At 48.3% G+C, this 18,518-nt stretch overlaps 1 long non-coding RNA gene across 1 annotated transcript; it reads right to left on the bottom strand.

Moving 5' to 3' along the window:
- Window positions 1-14,461: 14,461 nt before the first annotated feature.
- On the bottom strand, window positions 14,462-18,299 carry LOC135369533 (uncharacterized). The gene is made up of 3 exons (XR_010415100.1): window positions 18,131-18,299; window positions 17,801-17,993; window positions 14,462-15,132 (listed from the first exon to the last, which is right to left on the bottom strand). It is a non-coding gene; the product is annotated as an uncharacterized LOC135369533 (long non-coding RNA).
- Window positions 18,300-18,518: the final 219 nt, after the last annotated feature.

Below are 18,518 nucleotides of genomic sequence, written 5' to 3' on the forward strand. Positions count from 1 at the left end.
GCCAAACGCTATTTTATTTGTCGTCATTACACACCACGAATTTTGTACAGGGAGCCCTGTATATAGATTTTGGATACCAATTGAGTGCGTGATGAATGGAGATATACGTGCTCGTGCGACACAGATGCTACTGGTCCCAGTTGTTGACTTGGTTGGGGAAAATAAAGCAAATCAGTAAATTAAGGATATAGGGACGGAGGGAGGCCTACAGTTGGCAATACAAAAATAAGGATATAGGGAGTGGTAGGCTAAAAGATAAGGAAGATGGGCTCACTAATTTTGTGACTCATCTAATCAGTCAACAATACAAGATAAATGCCGCCGTAGAGATAAACTACCAAGTGTGGATTGCGCGCTGCATAGCGGTACACGGCGGTCGCGCTCGGGGGCCGTCCTCGTTCGAGTGGGTGTTCGCAGAGTTTTACAGCGGGAGAGAGCAGTCAATGGTGCTAAGGAGTTCGGAAGACGCTGGCTAACTTCGTCTGTGCTATTCGAAGAAACGCATGGAAGGTACGTTGTTCACTACTAAGCATTACTTTCCTTCGTGCCGTTATCCCGTATGCAACTCTCCGCAGTCTCGGTCTGTTGCATGGCGACGACAAGCACGAACAGCAATTCTTAACGTGACGTGATTTCACAAGCAGGAGTTGGCATTGCACTAGTTCTAGTTTTAGTCCTAGCTTGTTGAGATAGTTATATGGGAGCCAGTCCTTGTGACTGCTCTTCCACCTCGATGCAAATACACACACGCCATCTCACTATGTCAGGACAGTACAGCGTGTCGTTTTTTGGCGTTTTCGCCACCTTTTCCTGTGGCCAGTCGGCCGTTAGCGCTTTCCGTGACGAGCGGACTTCCTACTTCCTCTTGGCAAGAAGGTAGGGAAAGCCGTGAAAAGCATGCGCCACATTGATGGAGCATGTGATCTTATTGTGAAGACCAGGTCTGGTGCAGAGAAGCTCAAGTCCCTGGGGTCGCTCACAGTGAAGGGCAATGTGATCGAGTTGGTCTCGTTGGAGTCCAACTTGGTCACAGTTTCAGTCATATCGGTGCCAGATGGCATCCCTGATGTAGCAGTGGAGGCCGTTCTTACTGAGTAGGGTCCTTAGGAACGGAAGTTAGCTCACCATGAAGAGAACGTCTCTGTTTCTTACTGCTTTTGGTTTGAGACAATCACTTGGTCAATCGATAGTCGAACCTATGCAGTGCTACACGATTTCACATTTCCCTCTCCCCAAGGCGACATACCGAGATTGGACCAAGCTTGGCAAGAGCTTGGCTGGCCAACCTAGCCCTGCTTTGCAAGTGCTTGGCCAACGAGCTCGTTTTTTGGTACAGATCTGCCGCCTCACCGACGGCTTGTCAAACCTCGCTCTGCCTATCACTATGCAACATTGCGCCAACGTTGGCTGGCCGAAAGAGTCGTTGGCCAACTGTCATCCGGCTTTTTGCCAAACGTTCAAGCGTCTTTCCTTCAGCTGCATTCTTTTCGAGCTTGTTTGCAGTGCAGGCCGACATTGGTCCGTCTTTATTACGCCAATCTCTCAAATAGCACACTCTCAACACGTTGCACAATGTTCTCGGCCCAACGTCGCCAACCACCGCTGTGAGCGACATCAGACCAACGTTGGTCCAAGGTGCAGTGGCCGACTAAGTCGCTTGCCGACCAAAAACCGACCACTGGTCGGTGGTTGGTAGTCGGCAATTTCCACTTGGGGTGCATGTTGACTATGGGCCGCTCACGCAAAATGAAGTTTTTACGTCTGTCTCCTCAATGACGAGCGGAAAGTGCCCTGGCATTGATGGCCTCCCAGTTGAGTTCTACAAGCGCTTCTGGAGTGTGATTGGTTCTTGCATGACTCGGGTTTTTAACATCTGCTTAACCCAGGGGTTGCTATGCCCCAGCATGCAGAATGGTGTTGTTGTTTTTCTGTGCAAAGACAAATCTCGAAAACTGGACCCAGATGCTTATCGTCCGATTACTTTACTGACGAGCGATTATAAGATCTTAGCTAAAACTCTTCTATTGCGCGTTTCACCTCTGTTGGAGAAGGTGTTACGGTGGCTGAAGAAAAGGAACGAGTAACGTCAGTAACGAGTTACCAATTTTTGTAACTGATTCCGTTACTATTACCATTTTTTAAAAAGTAACTGAATCGTTACTTTCGTAATCGTGACCGTTACCAAGTAACGAATTACTTGTAACGAGTTAGGCCCAACTCTGGGCGTGAGAGGCGAACAATTTTATTGTTAAGCTTCCACCACACCGGCAAAATTGGATAACTGGCACTAATGAAATGTAGCAGTGGGTTGACCACAACTGGTGTTTACAGCGGTTCCGCACTAACGTTCTCAAGCGTTTCCGGAGATGCTCTGATGTTGTTCGAGTCTATTTGAGATGCTGCAGGAAGCCTGCCCCTGTGGCAGGCCTTCCATTTGATGCCAATACACTTTCTGGAGATGCTACAGGAAGCCTGCTCCTGTGGCCGGCCTTCCATTTGATGCCAATACACTCTCTGGAGTGTGATGATGCCACGATGATGCCAATACATATATATTCTGGAGTGTGATTGGTTCTTGCATGCAGAATGGTGGTGTTGTTCTTCTGTGCAAAAACAAGTCTCGAAAACTGGACCCAGATGCTTATCGTCCGATTACTTTACTGACGAGCGATTATAAGATCTTAGCTAAAACTCTTCTATTGCGCGTTTCACCTCTGTTGGAGAAGGTGTTACATCCTTGCCAAGCATGTTCCGTCCCCGGCAGGTCCTCAGACCTTCATAGAATCGCTCTTCGTGATGCCATCCACTGGATTAACAGTGGTCAAGCCCCCACTGTGCTGGCGTCATTCGATCAGCCAAAGGCATTTGATTGTGTGCGACACGCATATCTGTTCTCTCGACTGAGGGCATATGGGTTCGCCGTTGCTTGGGTCAGGTATGTGGAAACGTTGTATAGGAGCGCTAGAAGTGTTGTCTTTGTCGCTGGCGGACTGTCGTCCCCCTTTGATGTAACGTCAAGGATGTCCTCTCTCTCCCGCCTTGTACGCCATTGCCATCAACCCTCTACTCGAGAGACTGTGCTCGCTTCCTGTTAAATTGCCACTGCCCAATAGATGCCCCCCACCAGTTTTTGAGTTCGCGGACGACATCTCTGTGATTGTTTCTCGCGAGTGTTCCCTGGGGCATGTTTTGAAGGCGTTTGAGGATTACGGAGCCGTTTCAGGGGCAAGACTGAATAGATCAAAAAGTGCAGCACTGTTTTTGAACCTCCACTCTTCCTGCGGGGCTCCTTTCTGTGTTCAAGTGAGGCCAGAAGTAAAAATTCTTGGTGTGACTTTTGATTGCACTGGCATATCTACCGTAAATTGGCCACGAGTGTTTACTCGTTGCAGAGCTGTCCTGCGGCAGCTTAAGTTTGTTGATTTTCCCATAACGTTTCGCGCTCATCTGCTAGTGGCCTGGTACTACAGTCGCTTGTGGTTTCTAGGAGTCGCTGCCACGCCGCCACCACTAATTCGTACTGCCATCACTATAGGCACGCGTTCCGTTTCCTGTGGGGCGGTTCGGTGTAGTGGGTCGCGTGGTCCCGCTTGCACCGTACACGTGACCTGGGCGGCTTAGCCTTGACGGTGGTGCTCGACAAGTGCCTTGCACTTCAGTCGCTCGTTTATTTCGAGGCATTGCACACTCCCGAACACCCAGCGTGCGCATTAGTGCAGTACACTCTGGAATGTGCTACCAGGTGGTTCGTTGAGTGCCCTAGGTTTCGGCCTAGGTCCGATGTCCTGCCTCATCAATACAGTGCCTGTGTTGATGTTGTACGGCGTTTGCGACTCCAGCTTACGGACGCTGACATCCAGTTATGGGCTGTCAGCGATTTTTATGCAGCTATCCGGGAGATGGAGTCTGGTCCCCCAGTTCCTTCGGTGCCGACGAAGCTGTCTTGGCGTCGAATCACTGCGGGCTGGCTAGATGCCCGCCGCGCCAGTCTTCAGTGGAAGTTGGCCAACGATGTTCTTCCTCTTCGTGAGCGACTACTCCGTTTTCACATCTCTCGCTCTGACGGTTGCACGTTTTGCGGTATGTGTGAAACCGCAGAGCACTGTTTCAGGCGTTGTCGTGTTCCTCTTTTGCTGTGGTGCAGAGTAACCCAGATATTTCAGCTGTCGACTGTCGCCCTTGCCACCTTACAGTTCCTGGAACCGTTGCCTGTTCAGCGCGTTCAGCGTAAACAATTGGCTTTATTAATTACCGAGATCAACTTTCAAATTTGGATCCGTCGTTACCGGCTAACGTTCGGTGGCCCAGACTTCGGAGACGCAGCTATATTTCAGGCTGTCAGGGCAGGGCTTCGTAGCCACATTGTCCGTGAGCAAGCACTGTATGGTCTTGTGGAGTGCTCTCGCCGCTAGCTGACGTTTACTCGTCTTTTCCGCCACGTTCAGGATGAGTGGCAAATCATGTTCTAGCCAGCTCGCTAGGACCGTACTGCACTCCGCAGCGGCTCTCCCGTGTTTGGATTGTTCGCTTGGTATGGTCAGTACGAAAAGCAAACCCTCCTAGAGAGTGTTGTTATCTAGTTTGTAGGACTGTAACGTAAAGTTAGTGTCCGTAGCATTCTGCTCAATGAGCGGAAGTCATCCCCATATCATCGTCATCATGTATTTCTCTCTCTCTAGTGTCCGTCCAAAGGGGATTACCTCTATAGGTAGCTCTCCTGCTTGATGACAATACACACACGCCATCTGTTACACCGATTCCATATTTGTCGCACGGATCACTGCCCGTCTTGTGGCATCTCGGAGTCACCAGAGCACTGCTTCCTTCAGTGCCAGATTCCGCTGCTCCTGTGGAGCAGAGTGGCAGCTGTTTTTGATCTTCCGAGTGTCGAATGGGCCACTGTAAGGTTCATGGATCCGTTGCCGGTTACAGCAAGGGATCGGAAACATTTGGCATGTCTGATTGCGGAAATAAATTTCCAAATTTGGATACGCCGGTGCCGGTTAGCCTTCGGTGGCCCCAACTGCGGGAGTTTAGGTCTGTTTCAGGCAGTTCGTACTGGACTGCGGGCGCTGATCACCAGGGAGCACGCAGTGCTCGGCCCAGTCGAGTGCTCCCGTCGCTGGCTTTGCTCCACTCGCATCTTCCGCTATGATCAGGGTGAGTAGGCACATTCTGTTCTAGCCAGTTTGCTAGACTTGTACTGTCCTCCGTCGCGATTCTTCCGTATATCATGGATTGTTCGCATGGTATGGCCCGTACAAACAGCAATCTCCCGTAGGAGCGTTGTTATCCTGCCTTTCAGCATAGTGCGATACTAGTGTTCCTGTTCGTGTAGTAGCCTACCTCAATAGGTAGCTCTCCTGCTCGATGACAATACACACCCGTCTTGCTTGATGACAATACACACCCACATACAGATTTTGTCGCTGTCGCGGGTGCTAGTGCTGCTGTTTTCCGACCCATTTGAGCGGCGACAAAAGCGAGCTGCGAAACAACATTTCAGGGAAAAAAATCTGTATCTCCCAACCTCACGACGTGAAGTAATTTTAGTCTATATATACCACACCACCAAATGGAGTCGTCAATTAATAGCGCCAAATTACGTGTACATGTATTTTACGCGGCCGTCTCTTGGTGGCGCTGCGGTTCCCGTGCTTTTGGCCTCGTGTTTGTTTGTTTTTTCCTCGTTCCGCCACTTTCATTTCCGAAAGTTCGCTTGCTTCCCACCTATAAGGTCAAAATTTCGTTTTAAGAAAGTTGTCTTGCCACCCATGCTACGCCGTGGCCCCCACATCTCTATCATTTATCATTCACTTCAGTTACATACCGCCAAATCTAGCGTATTTGAGCACGTGCCGGGCAACGGTCTCTGGCGACAAGCGACAAATATCCACGGGGGGTAGATGCAAGATTTTGTAGCCGCGACAGAGCTTTTTTTGGCGCTCGCGTGGCGGCGTCGCCATCGATTTTGTCGCTTGTAGCGTGTCGCTGTCGCTTGTTATGGGGTCCGCGCTTGTCCGATGCCTGGTTCGCAAGGAAAGCTCCTGAGGGATGTTTGGCATTGGCAGTTCCGTGGGAGTGCCTGCCTAGCAGTACTTGATCGTGCTCTTCGTTTTTTGGGGCGAGAGCAGTACTATTTTTGAATTGTGATGTGGGCAAGCTTTCCCCTGTCCCATCCTACAGTTGGCAATGCGAACTTCTCTTCGTTACGGTACGGATCATGTGCGGAGGTGGCTGTCGTACGACACGCTGTTCAGACACATGCGTTCTTGATACGGAAAGCGTTTGTGTTTGACCAATCACGCCTCCACTCCACCACGCCTCCATTCCACAGACTGCCATGAAAGGGCAACAGTGATGTGGTCGCCGAAAGCGTATCTGCGGATCTGCGGCATACGGAGCAATGAGAGCTTCTCCTTTCGCCACCGTGATTTCAACAGAGGCAGTCATATTGGAAAAGCAAGGCGACAGCACAGCAGTGATGCGCTTGCGTGGTGCGCCGTCGCTCATTGGTCAGCTGCATAGTCGGAGGTAACCCGTACCTCATGGAGTTCAGACGAGCTCAACTCTTGCGGTGCGTGTGCATTTCCCTTCGACGTGCTTCGTTGGCATGACAACCGTGCCGCGCCGCATCTGTAACGCATGAAAATGCAACAGTGTGAACCAGGCATGACGGTCGTCGGGGCAGTATCGCTTGCGGTGCTGTTCCCGAGAAGATTTTTCCTAAAAGCTTAGGGTCGTCTTTAAATGCATATAGGTAGCTCTCCCGCTTGATGACAATACAAGTCTTACGGTCGTCCTTGAATGCATCTTTGACGTTTGCACCTTTGAATGCGCGGCCCATAAAACGGTCGTCGGGGCAGTATCGCTTGCGTTGTTGTTCCCTGGAAGATATTCCTAAAATCTTACGGTCGTCGGGGCAGCATCTCTTGCGATGCTGTTTCCGGGAAGATTTTTCCTAAAATCTTATCGCACACTCCGGGGACAGTGCCCTGCACTCTTAAAAATGATGGTGGTGGTGGTGGTGGTGGTGATGGCGAAAGGGCTTGCCGTTGTCGGCCTCACGCATGTGGGCAACGTCACGACTGACGCCCTGGGGAAATACGCGTCCTGGGCCGACTTCTAGGGGAACTGTGCCGGCATATGTCTGAAAGCGTCTGAGGAAAACCCAGGAAAAACCCCAGACAGCACAGCCGGCACCGGGATTCGAACCCGGGTACCTCCCAGTCTCGACGTGACATGGCAAGCACGCTAACCACTCTTAAAAATGAACTTCACCGCATAGCACACTCCTAGCCAACCATAATCTCGAATGATATCGTTATCTGCCTTGATTTGTTGAAAACGGGAGGCGTACGCCTTTCTTGTGACACTTATGCTGTTCATAATTGTCACAGAAAAGGCGTACGCCTCCCGTTTTCAACAAATCAGGGCAGATAACGATATCATTTGAGATGATGGTTGGTTAGGAGCGTGCTATGCGGTGAAGTTCATTTTTAAGAGTGTGGCATTGATGGCCTCCCAGTTGAGTTCTACAAGCACTTCTGGAATGTAATTGGTTATTGCATGACTCGGGTTTTTAACATCTGCTTAACCCAAGGGTAGCTGCTAAACGCTATTTTATTTATCTTCATTACACACCACGAATTGTGTACAAATATAGCCCTGTATATAGATTTTGGATACCAATTGAGTGCGTGATGAATGGAGATGTAATTATTTCTTGGCTTTAATGTCTTACTGTCGTCCTTGAATGTATCTTTGAATGCGCGGTCCATAAAACGGTCGTCGGGGCAGCATAGCTTGCGGTGCTGTTTCTGAGAAGATTTTTCCTGAAATCTTACGCACACTCCGAGGACAGTGCCCTGGCATTGATGCCTCCCAGTTGAGTTCTACAAGCGCTTCTGGAATGTAATTGGTTCTTGCATGACTCGGGTTTTTAACATCTGCTTAACCCAAGGGTAGCTACTAAACACTACTTTATTTATCTTCATTATACACCACGAATTCTGTACAGGTATAGCCCTGTATATAGATTTTGGATACCAATTGAGTGCGTGATGAATGGAGATGTAATTATTTTTTTGTCTTTAATGTGTCGTCCTTGAATGCATCTTTGAATGCGCGGTCCATAAAACGGTCGTCGGGGCAGCATATTTTGCGGTGCTGTTTCTGAGAAGATTTTTCCTGAAATCTTACGCACACTCCGGGGACAGTGCCCTGGCATTGATGGCCTCCCAGTTGAGTTCTACAAGCGCTTCTGGAATGTAATTGGTTCTTGCATGACTCGGGTTTTTAACATCTGCTTAACCCAAGGGTAGCTGCTAAACGCTACTTTATTTATCTTCATTACACACCACGAATTCTGTACAGGTATAGCCCTGTATATAGATTTTGGATACCAATTGAGTGCGTGATGAATGGAGATGTAATTATCTTTTGTCTTTAATGTGTCGTCCTTGAATGCATCTTTGAATGCGCGGTCCATAAAACGGTCGTCGGGGCAGCATAGCTTGCGGTGCTGTTTCTGGGAAGATTTTTCCTGAAATCTTACGCACACTCCGGGGACAGTGCCCTGGCATTGATGGCCTCCCAGTTGAGTTCTACAAGCGCTTCTGGAATGTAATTGGTTCTTGCATGACTCGGGTTTTTAACATCTGCTTAACCCAAGGGTAGCTGCTAAACGCTACTTTATTTATCTTCATTACACACCACGAATTCTGTACAGGTATAGCCCTGTATATAGATTTTGGATACCAATTGAGTGCGTGATGAATGGAGATGTAATTATCTTTTGTCTTTAATGTGTCGTCCTTGAATGCATCTTTGAATGCGCGGTCCATAAAACGGTCGTCGGGGCAGCATAGCTTGCGGTGCTGTTTCTGGGAAGATTTTTCCTGAAATCTTACGCACACTCCGGGGACAGTGCCCTGGCATTGATGGCCTCCCAGTTGAGTTCTACAAGCGCTTCTGGAATGTAATTGGTTCTTGCATGACTCGGGTTTTTAACATCTGCTTAACCCAAGGGTAGCTGCTAAACGCTACTTTATTTATCTTCATTACACACCACGAATTCTGTACAGGTATAGCCCTGTATATAGATTTTGGATACCAATTGAGTGCGTGATGAATGGAGATGTAATTATTTTTTTGTCTTTAATGTGTCGTCCTTGAATGCATCTTTGAATGCGCGGTCCATAAAACGGTCGTCGGGGCAGCATATTTTGCGGTGCTGTTTCTGAGAAGATTTTTCCTGAAATCTTACGCACACTCCGGGGACAGTGCCCTGGCATTGATGGCCTCCCAGTTGAGTTCTACAAGCGCTTCTGGAATGTAATTGGTTCTTGCATGACTCGGGTTTTTAACATCTGCTTAACCCAAGGGTAGCTGCTAAACGCTACTTTATTTATCTTCATTACACACCACGAATTCTGTACAGGTATAGCCCTGTCTATAGATTTTGGATACCAATTGAGTGCGTGATGAATGGAGATGTAATTATTTTTTTGTCTTTAATGTGTCGTCCTTGAATGCATCTTTGAATGCGCGGTCCATAAAACGGTCGTCGGGGCAGCATATTTTGCGGTGCTGTTTCTGAGAAGATTTTTCCTGAAATCTTACGCACACTCCGGGGACAGTGCCCTGGCATTGATGGCCTCCCAGTTGAGTTCTACAAGCGCTTCTGGAATGTAATTGGTTCTTGCATGACTCGGGTTTTTAACATCTGCTTAACCCAAGGGTAGCTGCTAAACGCTACTTTATTTATCTTCATTACACACCACGAATTCTGTACAGGTATAGCCCTGTCTATAGATTTTGGATACCAATTGAGTGCGTGATGAATGGAGATGTAATTATTTTTTGTCTTTAATGTGTCGTCCTTGAATGCATCTTTGAATGCGCGGTCCATAAAACGGCCGTCGGGGCAGCATAGCTTGCGGTGCTGTTTCTGGGAAGATTTTTCCTGAAATCTTACGCACACTCCGGGGACAGTGCCCTGGCATTGATGGCCTCCCAGTTGAGTTCTACAAGCGCTTCTGGAATGTAATTGGTTCTTGCATGACTCGGGTTTTTAACGTCTGCTTAACCCAAGGGTAGCTGCTAAACGCTACTTTATTTATCTTCATTACACACCACGAATTCTGTACAGGTATAGCCCTGTATATAGATTTTGGATACCAATTCAGTGCGTGATGAATGGAGATGTAATTATTTTTTGCCTTTAATGTTTCACTGTCGTCCTTGAATGCATCTTTGAATGCGCGGTCCATAAAACGGTCGTCGGGGCAGCATAGCTTGCGGTGCTGTTTCTGAGAAGATTTTTCCTGAAATCTTACGCACACTCCGGGGACAGTGCCCTGGCATTGATGGCCTCCCAGTTGAATTCTACAAGCGCTTCTGGAGTGTAATTGGTTCTTGCATGACTCGGGGTTTTAACATCTGCTTAACCCAAGGGTAGCTGCTAAACGCTATTTTATTTATCTTCATTACACACCACGAATTCTGTACAGGTATAGCCCTGTATATAGATTTTGGATACCAATTGAGTGCGTGATGAATGGAGATGTAATTATTTCTTTGCTTTAATGTTTCACTGTCGTCCTTGAATGCATATTTGAATGCGCGGTCCATAAAACGGTCGTCGGGGCAGCATAGCCTGCGGTGCTGTTTCTGGGAAGATTTTTCCTGAAATCTTGCGCACACTCCGGGGACAGTGCCCTGGCATTGATGGCCTCCCAGTTGAGTTCTACAAGCGCTTCTGGAATGTAATTGGTTCTTGCATGACTCGGGTTTTTAACATCTGCTTAACCCAAGGGTAGCTGAGTTCTTCAAGCACTTCTGGAATGTAATATAATGTAATGTAATCGCTATGCCCCAGCATGCAGAATGGTGGTGGTGTCCTTCTGTGCAAAGACACGTCTCGAAAACTGGGCCCAGATGCTTATCGTCCGATTACTTTGCTGACGAGCGATTCTAAGATCCTAGCTAAAACACTTTTGTTGCGCGCTTCGCGCAAGCATGTTCTGCTCCCGGCAGGTCTCCTGACCTTCACAGAATCGTACTTCGCGATGCCATCCACTGGATTAACTGTGGCCATGCCCCCGCTGTGCTGGCATCCTTCGATCAATCCAAGGCATTTGATCGTGTGCGACACGCATACCTGTTCTCTCGACTGAAGGCATACGGGTTCGCCATTGCGTGGGTCAGCTATGTGGAAACGCTCTATAGGGGCGCAAGAAGCGTTGTCTCTGTTGCTGGCGACCTGTCGCTGCCCTTTCATGTAACTTGTGGTGTCTGCCAAGGATGTCCTCTGTCTCCCTCCTTGTACGCCATCGCCATCAACCCTCTGCTCGAGAGACTGGACTCGCTTCCTGTTAAGTTGGCACTGCCCAATGGATGCCCTCCACCTGTTTTCGCGTTCGCGGATAACGTATCTGTGCTCCTTTCACGCAAGTGTTCCCTAGGACCTGTTCTGAAGGCGTTGAAGATGACGGAGCTGTATCAGGGGCAAGACTGAACAGATAAAAAAGTGCAGCACTGTTTTTGAACCTATACACTCTTAAAAATGAGCTTCACCGCAAAGCACGTTCCTAGCCAACCATAATCTCGAATGATACCGTTATCCGCCCTGATTTGTTGAAAACGGGAGGCGTACGCCTTTTCTGTGACACCGATGCTGTTCATAATTGTCACAGAAAAGGCGTAAGCCTCCCGCTTTCAACAAATCAGGGCAGATAACGGTATCATTCGAGATTATGGTTGGCTATAGGAGCGTGCTTTGCGGTGAAGCTCATTTTTAAGAGGGTACGGCCGGAGACCAGAAATCAAGGCGATTTTTATACGGCCATCAGGAAGTTGCAGTCCGGTCCCGCGGTCTCTTCGGTGCCCACGAAGCTTTCGTGGCTTCGAATCACTGTGGGATGGCTAGACGCCCGCCGCGCCAGTCTTCAGTGCAGGCTTGCCCACAACGCTCTTCGTCTCCGCGAGCCATTACGGCGGTTTCACATCTCTCGCTCCGACGGTTGTCCGTCTTGCGGATACCGTCGGAGCGTGTGAAACCGCAGAGCACTGTTCCAGGCGTTGTCGTGTTCTTCTTTTGCTGTCGCGGCGCAGATTAATGCAAATATTTCAGCTGTCGACTGTCGCCTGGGCCACCGTACAGTTCCTGGAACCCTTGCCTGTTCCGCGCACTCAGCGTAAACAATTGGCTTTGTTAATTACCGAGATAAACTTTCAAATTTGGATCCGTCGTTGCCGGCTGGCTTTCGGTGGCCCAGACGTCGGAGACGCAGCTATATTTCAGGCAGTCAGGGCAGGGCTTCGTATAGTCACATTATCCGTGAGGGAGTGCTCTCGCCGTTGGTTGACGTCTACTCGTCATTTCCGCCACGTTCAGGGTGAGTGGCAAATCATGTTCTAGCCAGCTCGCTAGGACTGTACTGCCCTCCGCAGCGACCCTCCCGTGTCTGGATTGTTCGCTTGATGGCCAGTACGAAACGCAATCTCTCCTACACTCTGAAAAATGAACTTCACCACATAGCACGCTCCTAGCCAACCACCATCCCGAATGACAACGTTCTCGCCCTGGATTTGTTGAAAACGGGAGGAGGAGCCTATTTTGTGCCATTATGCACGGCACAAAATAGGCTCCTCCTCCCGTTTTCAACAAATCAGGGGCGAGAACGATGGCGATGGCGATGGCATACAAGGCGGGAGAGAGAGACACCCTTGACGGACCCCACGAATTACATCAAAGGGGGACGACAGGCCGACAGCACCAAAGACAACGCTTCTAGCGCCCCTATACAACGTTTCCACATACCTGACCAAGCAACGGAGAACTCATATGCCCTCAGCCGAGATAATGGGTATGCGTGTCGCACACGATAAAATGCCTTGAATTGATCGAAGGATGCCAGAACAGCGGGGACATGGCCACTGTTAATCCAGTGGATGGCATCGCGAAGAGCGATTCTATATTCTATAGTTTCTTCTATTCTATTCTATTTTCTAAGGTCTGAGGACCTGCCGGGGACAGAAGATGCTTGGCAAGGATGTAACACCTTCTCCAACAGAGGTGAAACGCGCAATAAAAGAGTTTTAGCTAAGATCTTATAATCGCTCGTCAGTAAAAATAATCGGACGACGAGCATCTGGGTACAGTTTTCGAGACTTGTCCTTGCATAGAAGAACAACACCACCATTCTGCATGCTACGGCATAACAACCCCGGGGTTAAGCAGATGTTAAAAACTCGAGTCATGCAAGAACCAATCACGCTCCAGAAGCGCTTGTAGAACTCAACTGAGAGGCCATCAATGCCAGGGCACTTTCATCGATGGCTTCTACGTAAGCGTTCTACATGCTTGGTACCGTCAGCTGGGATATTGCAGCTCGCCATATCCTGTTCCTTCCCGCAGACGAAACAGGGCTCCATTTTCTTCCTGGCCTCAACGCTAAGCACCGATACTGCCGGCAACCTTTCTCGTGAAGCTTGTGGTGCGCTTCTGTAGCATGGGCGCGCAGCAGTGGGAGCCTGTTAACACTTCTTGGACCTTCCTCTGGAAGCTAAGGATCATGTCCTCGGGAACGGCCTGTTGCAGAACCGGAAACAAGAGAGAGCAAAATGACTTCGATGATGTACCCAACGCTTCTAGGCTTCTCATATGCGCCTGCACCGTGTCATGTAGACGTCTTAATTCCTGTATATACGTTCCGTGATGATCGAACTGGCTGAAGATTCAACAGTCATTTCAAATGATACTTAGGTCAAGACACTGAGTATGCCAAACCTTTCTTTGAGCATCGTCACAGCTGTACCGTACATATCTCCTGTAAGCTCCCTTCATCGAAGCTGCAGCCTCTCCCGACAGCACCGCTGACAAATACGACATTTTCTCATTCGACAGCGACGCGTCGACGTGAACAAGTGACTCAAATCTTATCCAAAATTCTTGCCAGTTTTATGAGCTTCCGGCATACTTGAGAAGCTCCAGCTTGGGTAACTGAGGTCGGTGTTGTAAACCGTAGTTCCCTGTTCAGCTGGTCCATCTGTGCATGTTCATCTGGTCCAGCTGGTCCAGGCCACTTCCTGAAAATCTGGTGATCCGTAGTGACGTCGGGGTTCTGTATGACTTGCTCCACTTCATTCATCACCGTCGTTAACCTTTCTAAAAAATAAAAAAACTCTTTTGTAAGAGTAACATCTTCGAAGTTGTTTGAAACAGAGACAGACGAGACAGACAGACAGAAGGGCAGACGAGCGGAAAGATGGGCAACAGGTTTATTGATCCAGACGGTAGCAAGAACAGGAATGCACGATCGAGCTCGAGTAACACGAGCACGAGCCCCGATCCCTTCATTCGATTAATCTTCAACAATCATTGCAGAGTCCCTTTAATAAATATGATATAAAAACATATAAAAATAATGCGATATTATTTAGTCATTCTTTTACGTCGGTTTTCCTTATCTTCCAATTTATTAGCACTCAGAGAGCGTTCTTTCTGACGGTGTTCGTAAACCACACTATAGCACGGGGCTCCTTCGGCGAGGACCTACATCACTTAGGGAGAGTGCAGTTGCGGATCTGAAAGTTCATAGTTCACTTCCAAAAATAATTTGTGACTCACGAAAAAAAAAAACGCACAAGCACACTAAATATATGATTTTCTATTACGTGATCAGAGTTCATTTCTTCGTGATATCACAAGACGACCGTTTGTTCCGCCATTTAGTATCTTTTTTCAGCAGCAACAACAACAGGAACAGACACAAATTGCTATCGCGATTAAAGCCAACACCCCCACCGCAATATACAAGCGGTAGTCACAGTGGAAGATAAGATGCGACGCATCCAACTCTTCACACGTGGACAGCGTCACCTTCTTGTCTCCGTCCACCTCCACCTGGATGCAGTTCAGCTTAGCAGCCTTCTCCGTATCTTCGGGAACGACCAGGTCAATCTTCTCTGTCTTGCAATTATTCACGTGAGCAACGGCCGTGTTCAGCATGTGCCAAAGCGATGAGGACTCAGGGCAGGGAACCAGAGGCAAAGAGGTCAAGTTGCCCAGACATTCCTGGCGGGCCACCTGGAACGATGGTTGCCGCTGATGGTCGAAGGACGTCCCTGGAATTTAGGAGAGCGGTTTCAGATAACAAGGAAGTTTCGGTGTACCTATACACAAAGACGCGATTCAAGGCACGGGCGCCGCACCCCGTGGTAGTCACAGGAACTGTGCACGTGTGGACTGCAGTTTGCCGAGTTCCCTCATTTTCCCGTGTGTGTTTTCGTTCGTTCATTTTCGTGTCCGATCATGTTCATTTCGTACCCGATCATTTTCTCCTGCTGGGGAACCGGTGCAGAAAAGACATTGCATCAGCCAACACTCCTCACGTCAACAAGTGTGCATACTGCACGCGGACGCAAGCAATCTTCTTTTTCCTTGATCTTTCGAACGTTGATACGCTACTCAGATGTTTACCGGATGGCTAGTCATATGGAATGTTACGTTATCGTCAATCATACTCATTAAAGACGGCGGCCACCAGTATTCATTCTAATGGGAAGAGCGATTTTGGCAGTCCACCCCTGTTGTGTCGTCGCTGAGAACGAGGCTAAGGAGCGCGCGGAGACTGGTGGTTTGAGAGTAACTCGACAAGGTCTATAGGTCACCCTATACGAGAACGATACGATATAGGAAGAGCGGCCAAGCCACAAAGGTCAGCAACGTGAATGCAGCCACGTCGAAAGAAGAAGTAACACCTCTTTTGAGTTTGAGGAACGCGGCCTGAGGAAGGGCCGTGTGCATAAACGATTCTCTACTCGACATTCGTTCTGGAACCCACGTGAGTGAAAGAAAGATGCCCTGCTCCACTTTAGGGGCGACTGTGCTTCAAGAAAACATCACCTCATTATCTGCACGGGATGAACGCACTTCTTGTTTCCACTCAGTGAAGTCGAGACGAGGATCATATGGCCGTTCAATCGGCGTTCCTCAAACTGAAGGAAACCGTACCAATTTCTACAGCATACCAGCGCACTTGTGCAGTGTCGGATTCAAGGGGGTAATCGCCCCCTAAAAATCAGAGTTCGAGGTAACTCGTTACAAGTAACTAAGTTCCTTTTTTTGGTAACTTAACTTAACTTAACTCGGTAATTTTGCGCCGTGGTAACTTTCTGAGGAACGCGTTCCTTTTTCAGTTAACTTTGCCAAAGTAACTTAAGTTAAGTTCCAAGTTACTTTTAACTCGCTTTTCACTCACGTCCACATATTTTCTCGCTTTCTCTCCAGTTCTTTCGTGGCATTTTTTGCCATAAAACGTGATATTCAGTCAATGACAGTATTTTATTCAGGGATTAAGGACCGCTGCAATTGAAATGAAGCTGAACTATTGTGCTCCCACAGGGAGTAAGATGCAAAGCGTTCGAATAGACCTCTACCAGAGAAACGTCATTATGACATTGGTAGACAGACTGAAATCGAAACAAATCGGAAGGAGATGGCTGGGTTCCACGAACGGGCATTTGTTCGCTGCCTCCCATTGAAAGAAAACCATGACCGAGGGTCGTAACCATATCGTAATCCGCTCAATACCGTGGCTTTCGGACGCGACCTTATTCACCTCTAGCTTCAAGCGTAGTTCAATCCCACCAAATTTGTGGTGCTGTCGAACACTATGACGTCATTTGTTTACAGTCAGGGAGAGTTCTATTGTTGGACAAACGAAAACGATCTAAGCGTGTTGCACTCCTCCGCAGGCAACTCAAGGTGTAACTCAACTGCTCACGCGCGCTGCAACTGCGTAGCGCTATTTTGTGTCCGAAGTAACTTGGAAGTAACTCGTTCTTTTTTTTAAGTAACTCCGTAACTGCGAGTTACATTTCAAGCTGAAGAACTTAGTTATGAACTTAGTTACATTTTTCACACGGTAACTTAACTCGTAACGAGTTCTTTTTGACGGGCAACTTCTCGATCTATGCAATGAACCACTGCACTGATAAGACACATGTCAATTAATCACCGAACATTGTTAAAAATTGGGCTGTTCGGTGTAGCATACTTTCGGTGTAGCTCCAGTCGAGAAGTTTTTGGAAGATTCAAACAGGGGGGACGCAAGATAAGTCCTGTGCTTCTGATAAAGATAAAGTCACTAGGCATGCTGAGGGTGTGATTGGATATAAACCAGTTTTGATAATAATAAATCCTTGTTCGTCAGTCTGTGCCTGTGTGTTGTGTCGTCTTTTGACTTGTTCTCCGGCACGGGGGTTTTATCGCTTTTAAAGTAATTAATCACCCTACGCACTAGAACTTTCAGTGTATACCCAAGCAGCACAATGTACTGAAAGTCAAGTGCAATAGGGGTTGCCGGTATGTGTCTTATCAATGTTCTTTAGTTTCAGAACTCAGTTCAAGGCCTTTCACCAATCCGTCCACCCCTATTGCACTCGACTTTCAGTACATTTTGCTGCTTGGGTAGTTCTTCTCGGAGGGAACCACAACGGGCCTTCAGACACGTGCAAGGTTCAAAAGCAGGGTAAACAATTTTTCCGCTCCATCTCTATAGCGTGATGTTTGCCCAACCCTTCTTCCACCGCTGAAGACAGGTTGTCGCGGCGCCCTTCACGGCGTGTGGAACAGGCTCTAGCATCATAGGACCATAAATATGTCACACATCACGGTGCCAGCGACAACGAAAAGATCATCAACGGTCATTGCACCTAAGCACCAATTGTTTAACGGTTATGACATGCGAACACTTCGACTCACAATCGATGACCCATGCAGTGAACTTACACTCGTCAGTTTTCGGTGCGCTGGTGCATGGAGCCCACTCGGGCATTTGTAGCTTCACTGGTTCCATCAATTGCATGACATAGACGGCTGGCATGATCGCCGCGATGAATATCAGGACACTTGCGAGTTGCATTGCGTTCTCTGCGTGTTATGGCCGGCACAGAATTCCTCCTCTTCTTCTTCTTCTTTAACACTGAAGACAAATAATGGATGGTGACATTGTGAGACACTGGGAGTGGAGGGCATATCAAAGTTTATCACATGGAAAGGAAAGGTCATTGTGCTATTCATAGAGGCTACCTATTAGACTGCGTGCACACGATGGCTCACCTTTTTTATGCTGTCACCAACTGCTGCTGCCCAGTATGTTAAGTGTGCCAGACAGTATACATGTTACATATTCCCTAAAATGACTGCTACAGACGGGATGAGCAAGGTTGTGCAGTCCAATGTTCTTGATGGAGAACTGAGGTCGCAGCCCCACTTTCGTTGTTCGACCTGTAATGTCTCTACGTTTTGGAAAACATGAGTCTATAGCTTCACGTCAGTGGCGTATCCAGACCTTCGAGGTGATGGGGTGATGGATACGTCAACCCGTCCCTTTCTCTCTCATTCGCTCCCCCCCCCCCCCCACTCCCAGGACCCAGGATGAGCTGAGATTGGAGTCCTCAATAGTATTATCCTAGCACAAATAGTATATTCTTCTGCAGCTCCCGTC

The sequence above is a fragment of the Ornithodoros turicata genome, chromosome 9, assembly GCF_037126465.1.
Source record: "Ornithodoros turicata isolate Travis chromosome 9, ASM3712646v1, whole genome shotgun sequence".
In the NCBI taxonomy this organism is placed as follows: Eukaryota; Metazoa; Arthropoda; class Arachnida; order Ixodida; family Argasidae; genus Ornithodoros; species Ornithodoros turicata.